Below are 13,298 nucleotides of genomic sequence, written 5' to 3' on the forward strand. Positions count from 1 at the left end.
TTGGTTCTTCCCTGGCTACTCAAACAAAGCTGAATCTTAGCATTAATTGATTTAACATTGGCAATTTCACCATGGTCCTCAAAGGTTCATAAAATGACCCAATTCATAATTTTGCTAGGGCATTAACTTGAGTAATGTTTTCTGCCAGGCCAGTGTGTAGAATTGAGTTGCCAACTAGGAAGTGGACCTTCCGAGAATATTAGCATTCACTTTTGACTGTTTTCTGATTTTCATGGTCATAGTAAGTCTCATGAAAGGAATAAATAGCCTTATGAAAGAGTTTGGTTCCATATTTATTACTTGTAAAGGATTACTTAGGTTTTTCAGCTACATATTATTACATTTTATGAGAAAGTATATGCTCTAGTGGTATTTATGTATTTGGGATATTTGAAGGCCTTGGGAAACATTCCTAATGAATGCCAATGATCTATGGTATAATCTGTTTCCATAGGACATTTCTCCAAACAGCTCTGATAATTGCTTTACATTGCTTTATTACTAGGAAGAAGGTGGGAAGGAAGAGATATAATGAAGCTCATAAAGATTTTGACATGTCAAAAATCAAATAGCATTTTAAAGGGAACTAAGGGATACCACCTTGATTAGCATTTGTAGGGAGCAAGCCAGTGTGTGCTACAACCAACTTATGCCTCAATTCAGTTCATGGAAATCCCCAAGATGAATATCTGTGCACAAAATTTACATGAGGGAAACTCAAAATTTAGTAACTTTTCTTCACGAAATGAAACTATATTATTTTATTTATACTCCCTTTTGTTCAGAACTGATTTGAATTGGCATATAAGGCAATTGAATTATTTCATAATGTAGTATGAGTAAAAAGGTGGTGATAATATGGGTGACTATCTAAAGTGTGTTTTATAGGCACAAAAGAAAAATGCATTCAAAGAAACTACTAATGGATATACGAGGTGTCAGCAAACTATGGCCTGTGGGCCAAATCTGGCCCTGTTTATGTACATCTTGCAAGCTAAGAAGAGTTTTTTAAAAAATATTTTAAACTTTTTTTTGTTTGTTTTTTGTTTTTTTGAGATGGAGTCTCACTGTGTCACCCAGGCTGGAGTGCAGTGGCACGATCTCAGCTCACTGCAACCTCCACCTCCTGGGTTCAGGCGATTCTACTGCCTCAGCCTCCTGAGTAGCTGAGACTACAGGCATGCGCCACCATGCCTGGCTAATTTTTGTATTTTTAGTAGAGATGGGGTTGCACCATACTGGGCAGGCTGGTCTTAAACTCCTGACCTCTTGATCCACCAGGCTTGGCCTCCCAAAATGCCGGGATTACAGGCATGTAATGTCAAGCCACCACGCCTGACCTTTTAAATGGCTTTAAGTGAGAAAAAGAAAAAGAATATTGTGTGCAATTGTTTGAAATTCGAATTTTAGATTCCATAATAAAGTTTTAGTGGAATACAGCCATGCTTATTGATACACATCATCTCATATGTAACACTCATGCCATAATGCTAGAGTCAAGAAGTTGTGACAGAGACTGGATGACATGAAAACCTTGAAATTCTTACTGTGTGGCTCTTCACAAGTCAAAGTTCATTGACACTTGATGTAGATTGTTTCGAAATATCTCCTGCAGGAGGAAAGATTTGAGTAAGGAGGACTTGCATGACAACCTGACCTGCCTTCTTGCAACCCCGTGACAGTTTAACTCTAACCGATTCATTGTGATGGGATGGCGACAAAGTGGCAGTCAAGGTTTAGCTGCTTAATTAAAAGAAGGGACAAGGAAGGTGGAGGAGCAGAGACCATGGTAGTTGGTCCCGAAGCTTCATGAGTGTCTATCAAGGTCCAGCAATATGATGAACTCAGAAGACTTTACCTGGAGTGCTACTGGTAAGCCTACAGGATGAACAGGGGAGAACTAAGAGGCAAAGAGAGAAACATGAATGGGAGACAGCAAGTACGGGATTAGGAAGAAAGGAGAGGAATAATGAAGGGAGCCATTGAGTCTGGTTAGGTTTTCTTAATCACCACTACATTGACTGGGGAAAGGATGGTTAGAGTAAGGAGGAGGAAAATATGCAAGGCTTACCAGATGATTGTGTATCAGTCACTATATGTTTAGGCTTACCTCTTCAAATGATCAAATATCATGCAGTCAAATGAACTGAGAATAATTTTGGAGGTAATAGTAGAGTTTTCAAAATGTTTCATGATGCTGAGATTAGAGACCCTGAAATGCCCAAACCTTGGCCAGCTAGCAATTGTTGCTCCACCCCAACTCCTGCTCCACCTATTTCACTCTGGCCATAAACCCCCTTGTCTTAGGAGCTACACTCAAGACAGCTGCCAAATGAGAATCAAGGTGCTAAGTCTGCACCCAATATTTCTGGTAAAAGCTGGGTTAGGAGATGAAATTTAAGCTGGGGTCCTAAGTGGGCACCATCTACATTGCTGTACTCCTAAGTGGAAATTTTGGGAACTTACTGCCTTCAAGATGATCCGTGGTGGAGGAAGCTGTTACACACCAGTAGTCAGGTGTGCATTCAGGCCACACCACCCAAAAGTAGAGAGTAGTTCCAAATTCATTAACAGATAGCCTCATCAGAAAGAAGGAAGGAAGAGATAGTCTCTGGATCTTCCCCATTGGGCCAGGCCTTGTATAATTTACCTACCAAGGTATATAGAAGAGGCAGGCGGTGGAATAGTTCACAGTGACCTCTAATGACCTTGGCCATTAGTGGATGGTGGCAACATGCGTCAGAGAAAGGGCCACGTCAATGACTTGGACTCTTGATCAATTAAATTTGCAGATTTCCTTCTATGTTTGTTTGTGAGTTTGGAGGAGCTCAAAGTAAAGCAGGGAGAAAGTAGTAAAAATTCTTCTTATAATAACTATTCCTTAGTTTTTTTAACTTGTAAAATAAAGATGAACTAAGTGATTTTTAAGGCACCTTATTGCTTTAAAATTCTATATTCATAGATTTACAAATGAAGTCTTTAAACATTCTATGTCTTACTATTCTGCTAGAGTCTCTTCCAAAAATGCTGCTGATAAAAAGTTTGAAACAGACCAACGTGGCCCCAAATTATCTTCTCCATCTTACTCTGATGAGTTCCAAAATGGCATACCTCATGTGCATTTAGTGATGCTGACATGTTGCAATATTTGCAATTCAAAATCTCAAGGTGTGGCTTTAAAATACATCTTATAAAAGTATACATTTTCTCAGGTTCTCACTTGGAGTATCAAAAAAATGATGGTGGGCCCTATTATCACCTTTTCCCATGTCTTTGGAAATGATCATGTCAATGAAGGTTATATTTAGCTCTATAAAAATAATAACAGAAATTTAAATAAGTTAGAAGTGTATTTGTTTTTCATACAACAGAAATCTTGTGGGTAGACACTTCAGGCTGAAATGGTGGCTCAGCTCTCACAGTCATCAGGGATGACTAGTCTGCAGGGACCCTAGTGCTGTTCTATCATCCTCAGCACATCATTTCATCCTTAAACTCCCCTCATTGTCTAACACAGTTACTGGTCATCATGCCTGCATTTTAGGACAAAAGGGACCTCTTCCCAGCTGAGTCAGCTCTTTAAGCAGATTCCTGGGAGTGCTCATGTATCACTTTCACTTATATCTCACTGGTCATGGTGAAATATAAGTGAAATATATATCTCACTTGTATATATTTCACTGTTTTACATATAATATATATTATAATATATATATTTCACTGAAATATATATCTCACTTATATATATTTGACTGTTTTATATATATCACTGTTTTTCTCTGGGAGCCAGAGAAAGACAGATTTTCCTTGAATCCATTGTTATTTTAATGGTAGTCCTATCTTGAAGACAGGGAGAAGGAATACTAGATAGGAAATAGCAGCCTCTCCCACAGTGATGAAGAAACCAAGTTGCATTGATATCTGCTTCTGGATCAGACACTGAAGATGCTTAGGATGAGTTTTTTCAGTTTAGTAGATACTTTGGAAGCATAGGCTCCTTTGGCATCCCAGGTATCCTCTCTTTAGAGCTCAGGTCATTAGAAAGAGTGGTGGAGAAGACTTCAGTGTGAGCTTGGCCTCCACTTACTATGAGGGATGTGTACTTGGGCAAATCGCACCCCCTCTGAGTGTATTTCATTACTTAAAAATTGAAAATTTTATCTGATACCTATCCTACTTGTTTTCTAAGATTGATACAAGACTCAAATATGTAATAAATTAATATTTAATGTATGTATTTACTATATTATATATTTTAGTATAATATTTATTTGCTATATCCCATTCTGGGATATAAATATTCTCCATAGAGGATTTAATTTCATCAAGAGCTTGCATTCACACTCAAGATTTTACTAAGCATTTATTAAGTGTCTACTTTGTGAAGGATATTAGGATTCAGTGGTAAATAAGACAGTGTTCTTGCCCTCCTGGGATTTCATTCTGTCAGTGAGTCACACATTAACCAACACATTACAGAATGCATTGCTTCATGACAAATATTCTAAGTGGTGTGAAAGCTAAGCATGGGGTCCTGTGAGCACTAAAGGAGGAACTGTGACTTACTGTGGAGGGTCAGGAAAGGCTTCCTTGGAAAGAGACATGGACCTGATTCTGGAGGAGGATTAGGAATTGGGGAAATTGGTGAAAGGTTTCCACAGATGAGATATTACATATGAAAAACCACTCATAAAAGGATTAAAAATGTACTGATTCATTTTAAGAAGGAAGGGTTGTAAAGAATGAGTTTGGAAGAGGAGGAAGAAATGTTCTGAATTTCTCATTTCTCCTGTTTCTTTGAGTGCCTACATGTGTGTGTTCTTCTTCACACAGAGAAGAAAATTGAGCTAAAAGTCTTAGTTTTACTGTAATTATTTTTATCAAAAAACTGTATTTCTTTAATTTTATTTGATCTTGTCCTGCCAAAATCTCACTGAAGTTGGACTAATAGATAATCTGAGAAATAACACCTTGTACCATTTACCCACACAGGTAATGTGGGTGATGTGGGAGGCTATGATGCTTGCTGTAATTTTGTGAATTTCAATGATACCCAAGACCAGGGTTCTCCTCAATTCTCTCTCTTACTCATGAGACCAGGGCTCAGCAAACACCTTTGTCAAGAGACACATAAGAGCTGCCAGTTGGTCATTTTCATTATTAGCAAACTTACATGGTTGGCTCTCACAAAATTGTCATAGTCAAGAAAAGGTGGGAAGACAGTATTGAAGCAGAGTGGGAAGCCAATCAAAATACCAACATCATTTACTCATGATTCTGTGGCAGATTTGAGAGAAAATGATTTATCTTGGACTTTTTTTCCCTGGGGATTAAAAGCTTTTCCAGTGCATGTACAGGCCCTGCAGTGGCTCTTCAAGATCTGTAACACACTTGGTATCAAGGTCCTTTCATGTGGCTTTTCTCCAGTCTTCATCTCTAACAAAATGGACAAAAAGTTACTACAGCCACTTTTATTTTTATTCTATTAAATTTATTTTTTGTTTTAAATTTTATTATTATTTTAATTGATTCATCAATTAAATTGAATTGAATTGAATTGATGAATACAATTTAATTGATGAATTCAATTAAATTGAATTTAATTGATGAATACAATATATTTATTGTATACAACATGATAGTTTGAGTTATATATATTTATGGAATGACTAAATTTAGCTAATTGACATATGCATTACCTCACATAGGTTACCATTTCTGTGGTGAGAACACTTCATATTCACTCTCCTAGCATTTTTCAAAAATACAATATATTATTAACTGTAGTCATCATGTGGTACCTTAAGATTACTCCTCCTATCTAACTGAAATGTTGTATCCTTGGGTCAACATTCCCCCTCCTTCTCTGCCAACTTCTTCAGACTTTGGTAACCACTATTCTATTCTCTGCTTCTAGGAGATTAGCTTTTTTAGATTCCACATGAGTGAGATCACATGGTATTTGTCTTTCTGTGCCTGGCTTATTTCTCTTAACATAACAACCTCCAGGTTCATTCATGATGTTGCAAATGACAGGATTTCCTTCTTTTTATGGCTGAATAAATAAGGAAAAAATAAAGAAGGAAATAAAGAATAAAGAAGGAAAAAATATGTGTATATATACCATGTTTTCTCTATCCAGTCATCCTTTGATGGACACTTAGGTGGACAACATTTCTTGGCTATTATGAATAATGCTTCAATAAACATAGCAGTAGAGAAATAGGCACACTAATTTCATTTTCTTTGGCTATATTTACTATATCTAATAGTGGGATTGCTAGATATGGTAGTTCTATTTTTGATTTTTTGAGGAAGCTCTACACAGTTTTCCGTAATGGCTGCATTAATTTACATTCCTACCAATAATGTGTGAGAGTTCCCTTTTCTCTACGTCCACTCCAACACTTGTTATCTTTTGTCTTTTTGATAAAGATGATTAGTGATGTTGAGCATTTTTTTCCATAAACCCATTGGATATTTGTATGTCTTATTTTGAGAAATGTGTATTCAGATTATTTGCCCAATTTTTAATTAGGTTATTTATTTGTTTTATTGCTATTAAGTTGTTTGAGTTCCTTATAAATTTTGGACACTAACACTTCATCAGATGTATGCTCTGAAAATATTTTCTCCCATTCCGTAGGTTGTTTCTTCAATCTGTTGATTAATTCCTTTACTGTGTAGAAGCCTTTTAGTTTTATGTTATCTCATTTATCTATTTTTGCTTTTGTTGCCCAGTCTTTTGGGGTTATATTCAAAAAATCACTACCCAGACCAATATCATGGAGCTATTCTCCTATGTTTTCTTCTAGTAGTTTCATAGTTCAGATCTTACATTTAAGTCTTTAATCCATTTGAGTTGATATTTGTATATGTTGTGAGATAAGAGTCTAATTTCATTCTTCTGTATATAGATATTTAGTTGTTCCAACACCATTTATTGAAGAGACTGTTCTTTTCCCATTGTGTTCTTGGCACCTTTGTTGAAAATCAACTGACCATCAGAGGATTTATTTTTGGGCTCTGTATTCTGTTTCATTGGTCTATGTATCTATTTTTAAGCCAGTACCATACTGCTTTGGTTACTCTAGGTTTGCAGTATATTTTGAAGTCAGCTAGTGTGATGCCTCCAGCTTTGTTCTTTTTGCTCAAGATTGCTTTGACTATTTGGGATCTTTTGTGGTTCCACACTGATTTTAGGATTGTTTTTCCTATTTCTGTGAGTCAATCTCCTTACTCATTATTAATATGTTAATATTGTCTGTTTCTACATAATACAGTCTTGGTAGGTTGTCAAGGAATTTATCCATTTCTTCTATGTTATTCGATTTGTATGTAATTGTTCACAGTAGTCTCTTTTGATCCTTTGCCTTTTGTATCCTTTATTTTTTGTAATGTAGTGTAATGTCTCCTTTATTTTTACATTATTTTTTGTAATGTGTCCCTCCCCTCCCCTCCCTCCCTCCCTCCCTCCCTCCCTCCCTCCTTCCTTCCTTCCTTCCTTCCTTCCTTCCTTCCTTCCTTCCTTCCTTCCTTCCTTCCACTCTTTCTCTCTCTCTCTCTTTTTTTTCTTTTGACATGGAGTCTTGCTGTGTCACCCAGGCTGGAGTGCAGTGTTGTAATCTCGACTCACTGCAACCTCTGCCTTCCAGGTTCAAGCAATTCTCCTGCCTCATCCTCCTGAGTAGCTGGGAGCCACCACACAAGGCCAATTTTTGTATTTTTAATAGAGACGGGATTTTGCCATGTTGGCTGGGCAGATCTCAAACTCCTGACCTCAGGTGATCCACCCACCTCGGCCTCCCAAAGTGCTGGGATTACAGGCATGAGCCACTGCACCTGGCCTACTGTTTAATTAAACTTTCAACCCCTTTATCTTTTTCTTCTTCTTCTTCTTTAACTTCTATGACTCAAAATTGCTCTTTTGATCCTGTTCCATACATACTATATATTTATTCATTCCTTTTCATTCTTTTTTATCTTTTTTCCTTCGAATGTGTATTTTCAAATAACCTGTCTTTGAGTTCACACATTCCTTGTTTTGCTTGATCAATTATGCTGTTGATGGTGTCCATTTCATTTTGATCAGTGTATTTTTTACCTCCAGGATTTCCGTTTGATTTTCAAAATACTACAATTTCAATCTTTCTATTAAATTTCTTATTCTGATCACACAGGTTTCCTCATTTTGTTGAACTGTGTCTCTACATTTTCTTGATGTTTGCTGAGCTTTGTTAGTTATTTTTAATTTTTAACCAGGCATTTTGTACATCCTCATTTCTTTAAGGTCAGTCACTGGCACTTTATTTCATCCCTTTGGTGATATCATGTTTCCCTGATTGTTCTCGATCCCTGCGGTCATGTGTCATTGTCTGCAGATTTGAAGAAGTAGGTACTAATTCCAGTCACAGACTGACTTTGTCTCAGAAAATGCAACAGTCAGCCTGTTCCGAGATTCTGGGCAGACTGTATTGTGTGATCCACAGGACTTGGGCTGCTGTGGTAAATGTGGCACGGGGTTATCCCAGAAGCTCAGGGCCACTGTGGTGGACACCACTGGGGTGGGACCAAAGCCCAGGTTCCCCGGAGGCCAATGTAGTGCTGGGGCACACCAGAAGCCTAAGGTCCACCTCAGGCCCACTGTGCACCTGAAGCCCAGGGCTGCTGAGGCCTCCCAAAGCCTGGGACTGCTGAAGTAGGTCCAGTGGTGGTATGGGCCTGGAATCAAGTCTGTTATGCAAGCCTGAAGCCTGGGGCTGCATGGTCCTACTTGGCACCAGGGCAGGTCTGCAGGCTTAGTCTGTGGGTACTGGCCTGGAGGTGTGCGGCTATCGGTGTCTTCCTGGTGCTGAGTTTTAATGTCATGGGCCCAGTGTTGGGGTCCAAGGCAAAGTTCTGTGCTCACTTTCCTCTTTTTTCCCCCAAGTGGACAGTGTTTCTCTCCACACTGTGCTGACCAGGGTTGGGGAAGAGTGATGCAGGTAATGTGAAACTGCCCTTTCTCTTCTCCTTAATGTGTCTTTTTTAATTATTATTTTGCTGCAACCAGGAACTGTGATCTTTCATCTGGTTTCCTTAGCTCTTATGGATCTATTTTCCCTTGTGGATACTTGTTCAAATTGACGTTTCTGCGGGGGGACAGTCACTGAAGTTGATCTATTCTACCATCTTGCTCTACCCCTTCACATATATCTGATTCGAATTTTTCAAAGAAAAAGGTATTACCTTCTTAGTACTACTTTTTAGTTCTTTTAACAAATCTATATATCTCACTTTAACCTTTCAGAGGGAAAGGTGGTACCTTCTAAGTGCTGTCTTTCATCTCGGTAACATAGAGGTCTGTATCTGTGACATATTAGAGAATGACCAATAACAGTGCCTCAACTAACAAAGATATTTGAATCTGTAACATAACAAGATGGCTGGAGTTGGTGGTTCCAAGGGTGGTTCAGAAGCTCAAGGTCATCATTGAGGACTGACTGCCATTTCTTCAAACATTGTGCTCTAAGATCCCAGTGTGTTGGTCTTCCTCATACTTGCTCCCTGATGGTTATAAGAGAAAAAGCGCAGTTGCTGACATCAAACCCTGACAGCACATGGAAGGCATAGCCTTCACTAGCAGACTCTTCTTGCAGGCTTGTCTTTCTTATTAAAAGAAACTATTTCTCAGAAACCTCTCAGCCGATTTCCAGTTATGTCCTCTTTGATGAGACCTGTGTCATATGGCCACTCTTAGCTGCAGGGAAGACTGAAAACAAGTGTCTGTCAAATGTCATTGTTGTTATTGTCATTGTTTGATCTGAACAAATGGTTCAGATCACTACAATTTAGTCGCTGGGTTCCAATCAGACCTTTATTTTTCTGCCCAACTGTTTTGGTGGCAAAATAAAAAGGGAGAAGAAAATAAAAAATTTGTATACTCTTTCAAAAAGTGTCCCTGATTGTTTATTTCGAATAGCTTTTCGTTCTATAACCTAACCGTCTAAGACAGTGATGGAGAAATATTTTGGACTTAAGAACCCTTTATGCTTTTAAAAATTATCAAGAACTCAAAGAGCCTTTGTTTATATGTGTTTCATCAGTCAGTGTTTAATTTTGAATAGTTACCAAATTTGAGTATTATTTTCACAGATTTTTCAAATACTCTGCTGTTAGGCGCACATACATTTAGAATTTACCATATTTGAAAATAAAACAAAAAAGTTTAAAAAGTATTTATTATTTTAAAATAGCAATAATAAACATACTCCATGTTAAACAAAAATTAAAAGTTTTAATAAAAAGCAACCATTTTGCAAAAAGAAAAAATTAGTAAGAATTGGTATTGTCTTACAGTTTGGAAATTTCTTTAATGTCCGGGTTAATAGAAGTCAGCCAAATTCTCATATGTGCCTCTGCATTTAATCTATTGCAATATGCTAGTTTCATTGAAATTGTCAAGCTGTGCAGTAGGAAAAGGAAGGATTATTTTAGTAGCTTTTTCATTTTTGTGAATATTCTTCTTTGATACCATATAGAAATTTGAGAAGTGGTAATTTCTTAAAGGTTAGTTGCAATGTGGAATCTGAAACCATACTAATGAACCTTTTTTGTTGTTACTGAAAATTTACTATTGTAGCTTGAAATTTGCGTGGATCTTTCACCCATGCATTATTTTGTAATATCATGTATTGGTAGATTGGGAAACAGTAGCTCACTCAGCTATGCAGATCTTCCAAATATGTGTTATATCTCACTAGTCTCAAAAAAGGCTTTTTTTTTTTTCTTTTCAAGTATTTGGAAACTGTCATGCTCATGATGACGGAAACAAGTTTTACAAAATTCTAATTTTTAGTCAAGAACTTTAATTTTATCACTGGCAACAAATACTGTCAGTTGTTTTCCTCGAAGTCCCTGTCTCACTTTGCTTATTTTCAAGAAAATGTCTGTCAAATATCCAAGTCTGGAAAACCATGGTTCTTGTGTTGTCTGTCAGCTCTTCTTTCAAATCAAAATAGTATTCAAGGAGAAAAGTGACTAGATCAGCTCACAGCTCCAGCAATTGCTATGGTGCTTTTTGTTGAGACAGCTATGGAACTTCAGTACATAGCTGTACTTTATGGGTTGTTTTCATTCATCACACTGAATATTCGAAAGAGGTACTCATGAACGAATCAAATGAACACTTTTTATTGCTTCTTTGTGGATATTCATGAGGGAAACAACTTTCTTTTTCTTTTCGTGCATAGGAGTGAAGAATACAATGACTGCCAATTCAGTTTGGTGCTGTGGTCTTGATTCATGCAAATATACCAGCAGTTTTACCCACCATCGCTGTTGCACTATCAATACAAAGGCCAGTACCAACAGACACATGAAGAAATGCTCATCATCACTGGCCATCAGAGAAATGCAAATCAAAACCACAATGAGATACCATCTCACACCAGTTAGAATGGCAATCATTAAAAAATCAGGAAACAACAGGTGTTGGAGAGGATGTGGAGAAATAGGAACACTTTTACACTGTTGGTGGGATTGTAAACTAGTTCAACCACTATGGAAAACAGTATGGCAATTCCTCAAGGATCTAGAACTAGATGTACCATATGACCCAGCCATCCCACTACTGGGTATATACCCAAAGGATTATAAATTATGCTACTACAAAGACACATGCACACGTATGTTTATTGCGGCACTATTCACAATAGCAAAGACTTGGAATCAACCCAAATGTCCATCAGTGACAGACTGGATTAAGAAAATGTGGCACATATACACCATGGAATACTATGCAGCCATAAAAAAGGATGAGTTTGCGTCCTTTGTAGGGACATGGATGCAGCTGGAAACCATCATTCTTAGCAAACTATCACAAGAAGAGAAAACCAAACACCGCATGTTCTCACTCATAGGTGGGAACTGAACAATGAGCTCACTTGGACTTGGGAAGGGGAACATCACACACCGGGTCCTATCATGGGGAGGGATTGCATTGGGGAGTTATACCTGATATAAATGATGAATTGATGGGTGCTGACGAGTTGATGGGTGCAGCACACCAACATGGCACATGTATACATATGTAACAAACCTGCACGTTATGCACATGTACCCTAGAACTTAAAGTATAATAATAATAAAAATTAAAATTAAAAAAAAAAAAACAAAGGCCAGTACAGTGGAAAAGATAGTGTTTTTTTCTCTTATTATGAAATAGTTTCAACCTCACAAGCCTCCTGAAGAATTGTGGGGATCACCAGCTGCTTGTGGACCACGCTTCAAGAACTGCTGTTCTAAGAGGTTAGTTGTTGCAGTCTTTTTTTTTTTTTTTTGAGACGGAGTCTCGCGTGCAGTGGCCGGATCTCAGCTCACTGCAAGCTCCACTTCCCGGGTTCCCGCCATTCTCCTGCCTCAGCCTCCCGAGTAGCTGGGACTACAGTGTTGCAGTCTTTTTAAAAAGTTTAGTCTCACTCCTATTCTTTTCAAATAATGAGATGCTTTTGGTGATGTATATTTGTCAAGTACAAAATTCCAACTTTTTATAATTTGGTTCCATAAAGGTTAAGGTACCTCACTCTTTCTTCAAGGAAGTAATATCTTAGATTATATTGGAGTTTGGTTATAAAACACATGTAAAGAAAACACAAGGTAGATGTCGTTAAACTTACCATTACAAGTACCCTTTTACAGTGAGGAAGCTGAGGCACAGAGAGGTGAAGAACTTGCTCAAAGACACACAGCTAGTAGGAGTGGGGCCAAGACTTAAACCCATGTATTCTGACTTTGGTGCTCACACACTTAGCCACTACTGTCCTGTTCAGTGTGTTGGTGCAAGGAATAGCAACATGCATTGTACTTTGGAGGGGAAATCCTAACATGTGCTTGACCACTTAAATACTACAATTTGACTGGACATGTAAGCTCCTAAATTTTTAGAAAATTATCTCACACCTTTTGGCATGTTATTTACTAGGGTATTTTAGGTTCCTGCTACTTTTTATTTTCCAGGTTTTATGATACCACTGATGTAATAAAATGTTAAGATCCCTAAGTACCAAATCAAGTCTCAGTAGAGGGTAAACAGAACTCTGAGTCTAGGTAGTAAAGGTGTACTTACAGCCTTACTAGGTAAAAACAGCTTCTGGATATTTGCCTATTGGTGTATGAAGTCTCCAACTATAAATGTGGATTTCTCTATTTCTACTTTCAGTTATGTCAGTTTTTGCTTTATGTATTTTGATACTCTGTTGTTAGGTGCATATATATTTTGAATTAATAAATGTTCTTAGGGAAACAACTCCATTATTATG

This window comes from Piliocolobus tephrosceles, chromosome 1 (assembly GCF_002776525.5).
Source record: "Piliocolobus tephrosceles isolate RC106 chromosome 1, ASM277652v3, whole genome shotgun sequence".
Classification (NCBI taxonomy): Eukaryota; Metazoa; Chordata; class Mammalia; order Primates; family Cercopithecidae; genus Piliocolobus; species Piliocolobus tephrosceles.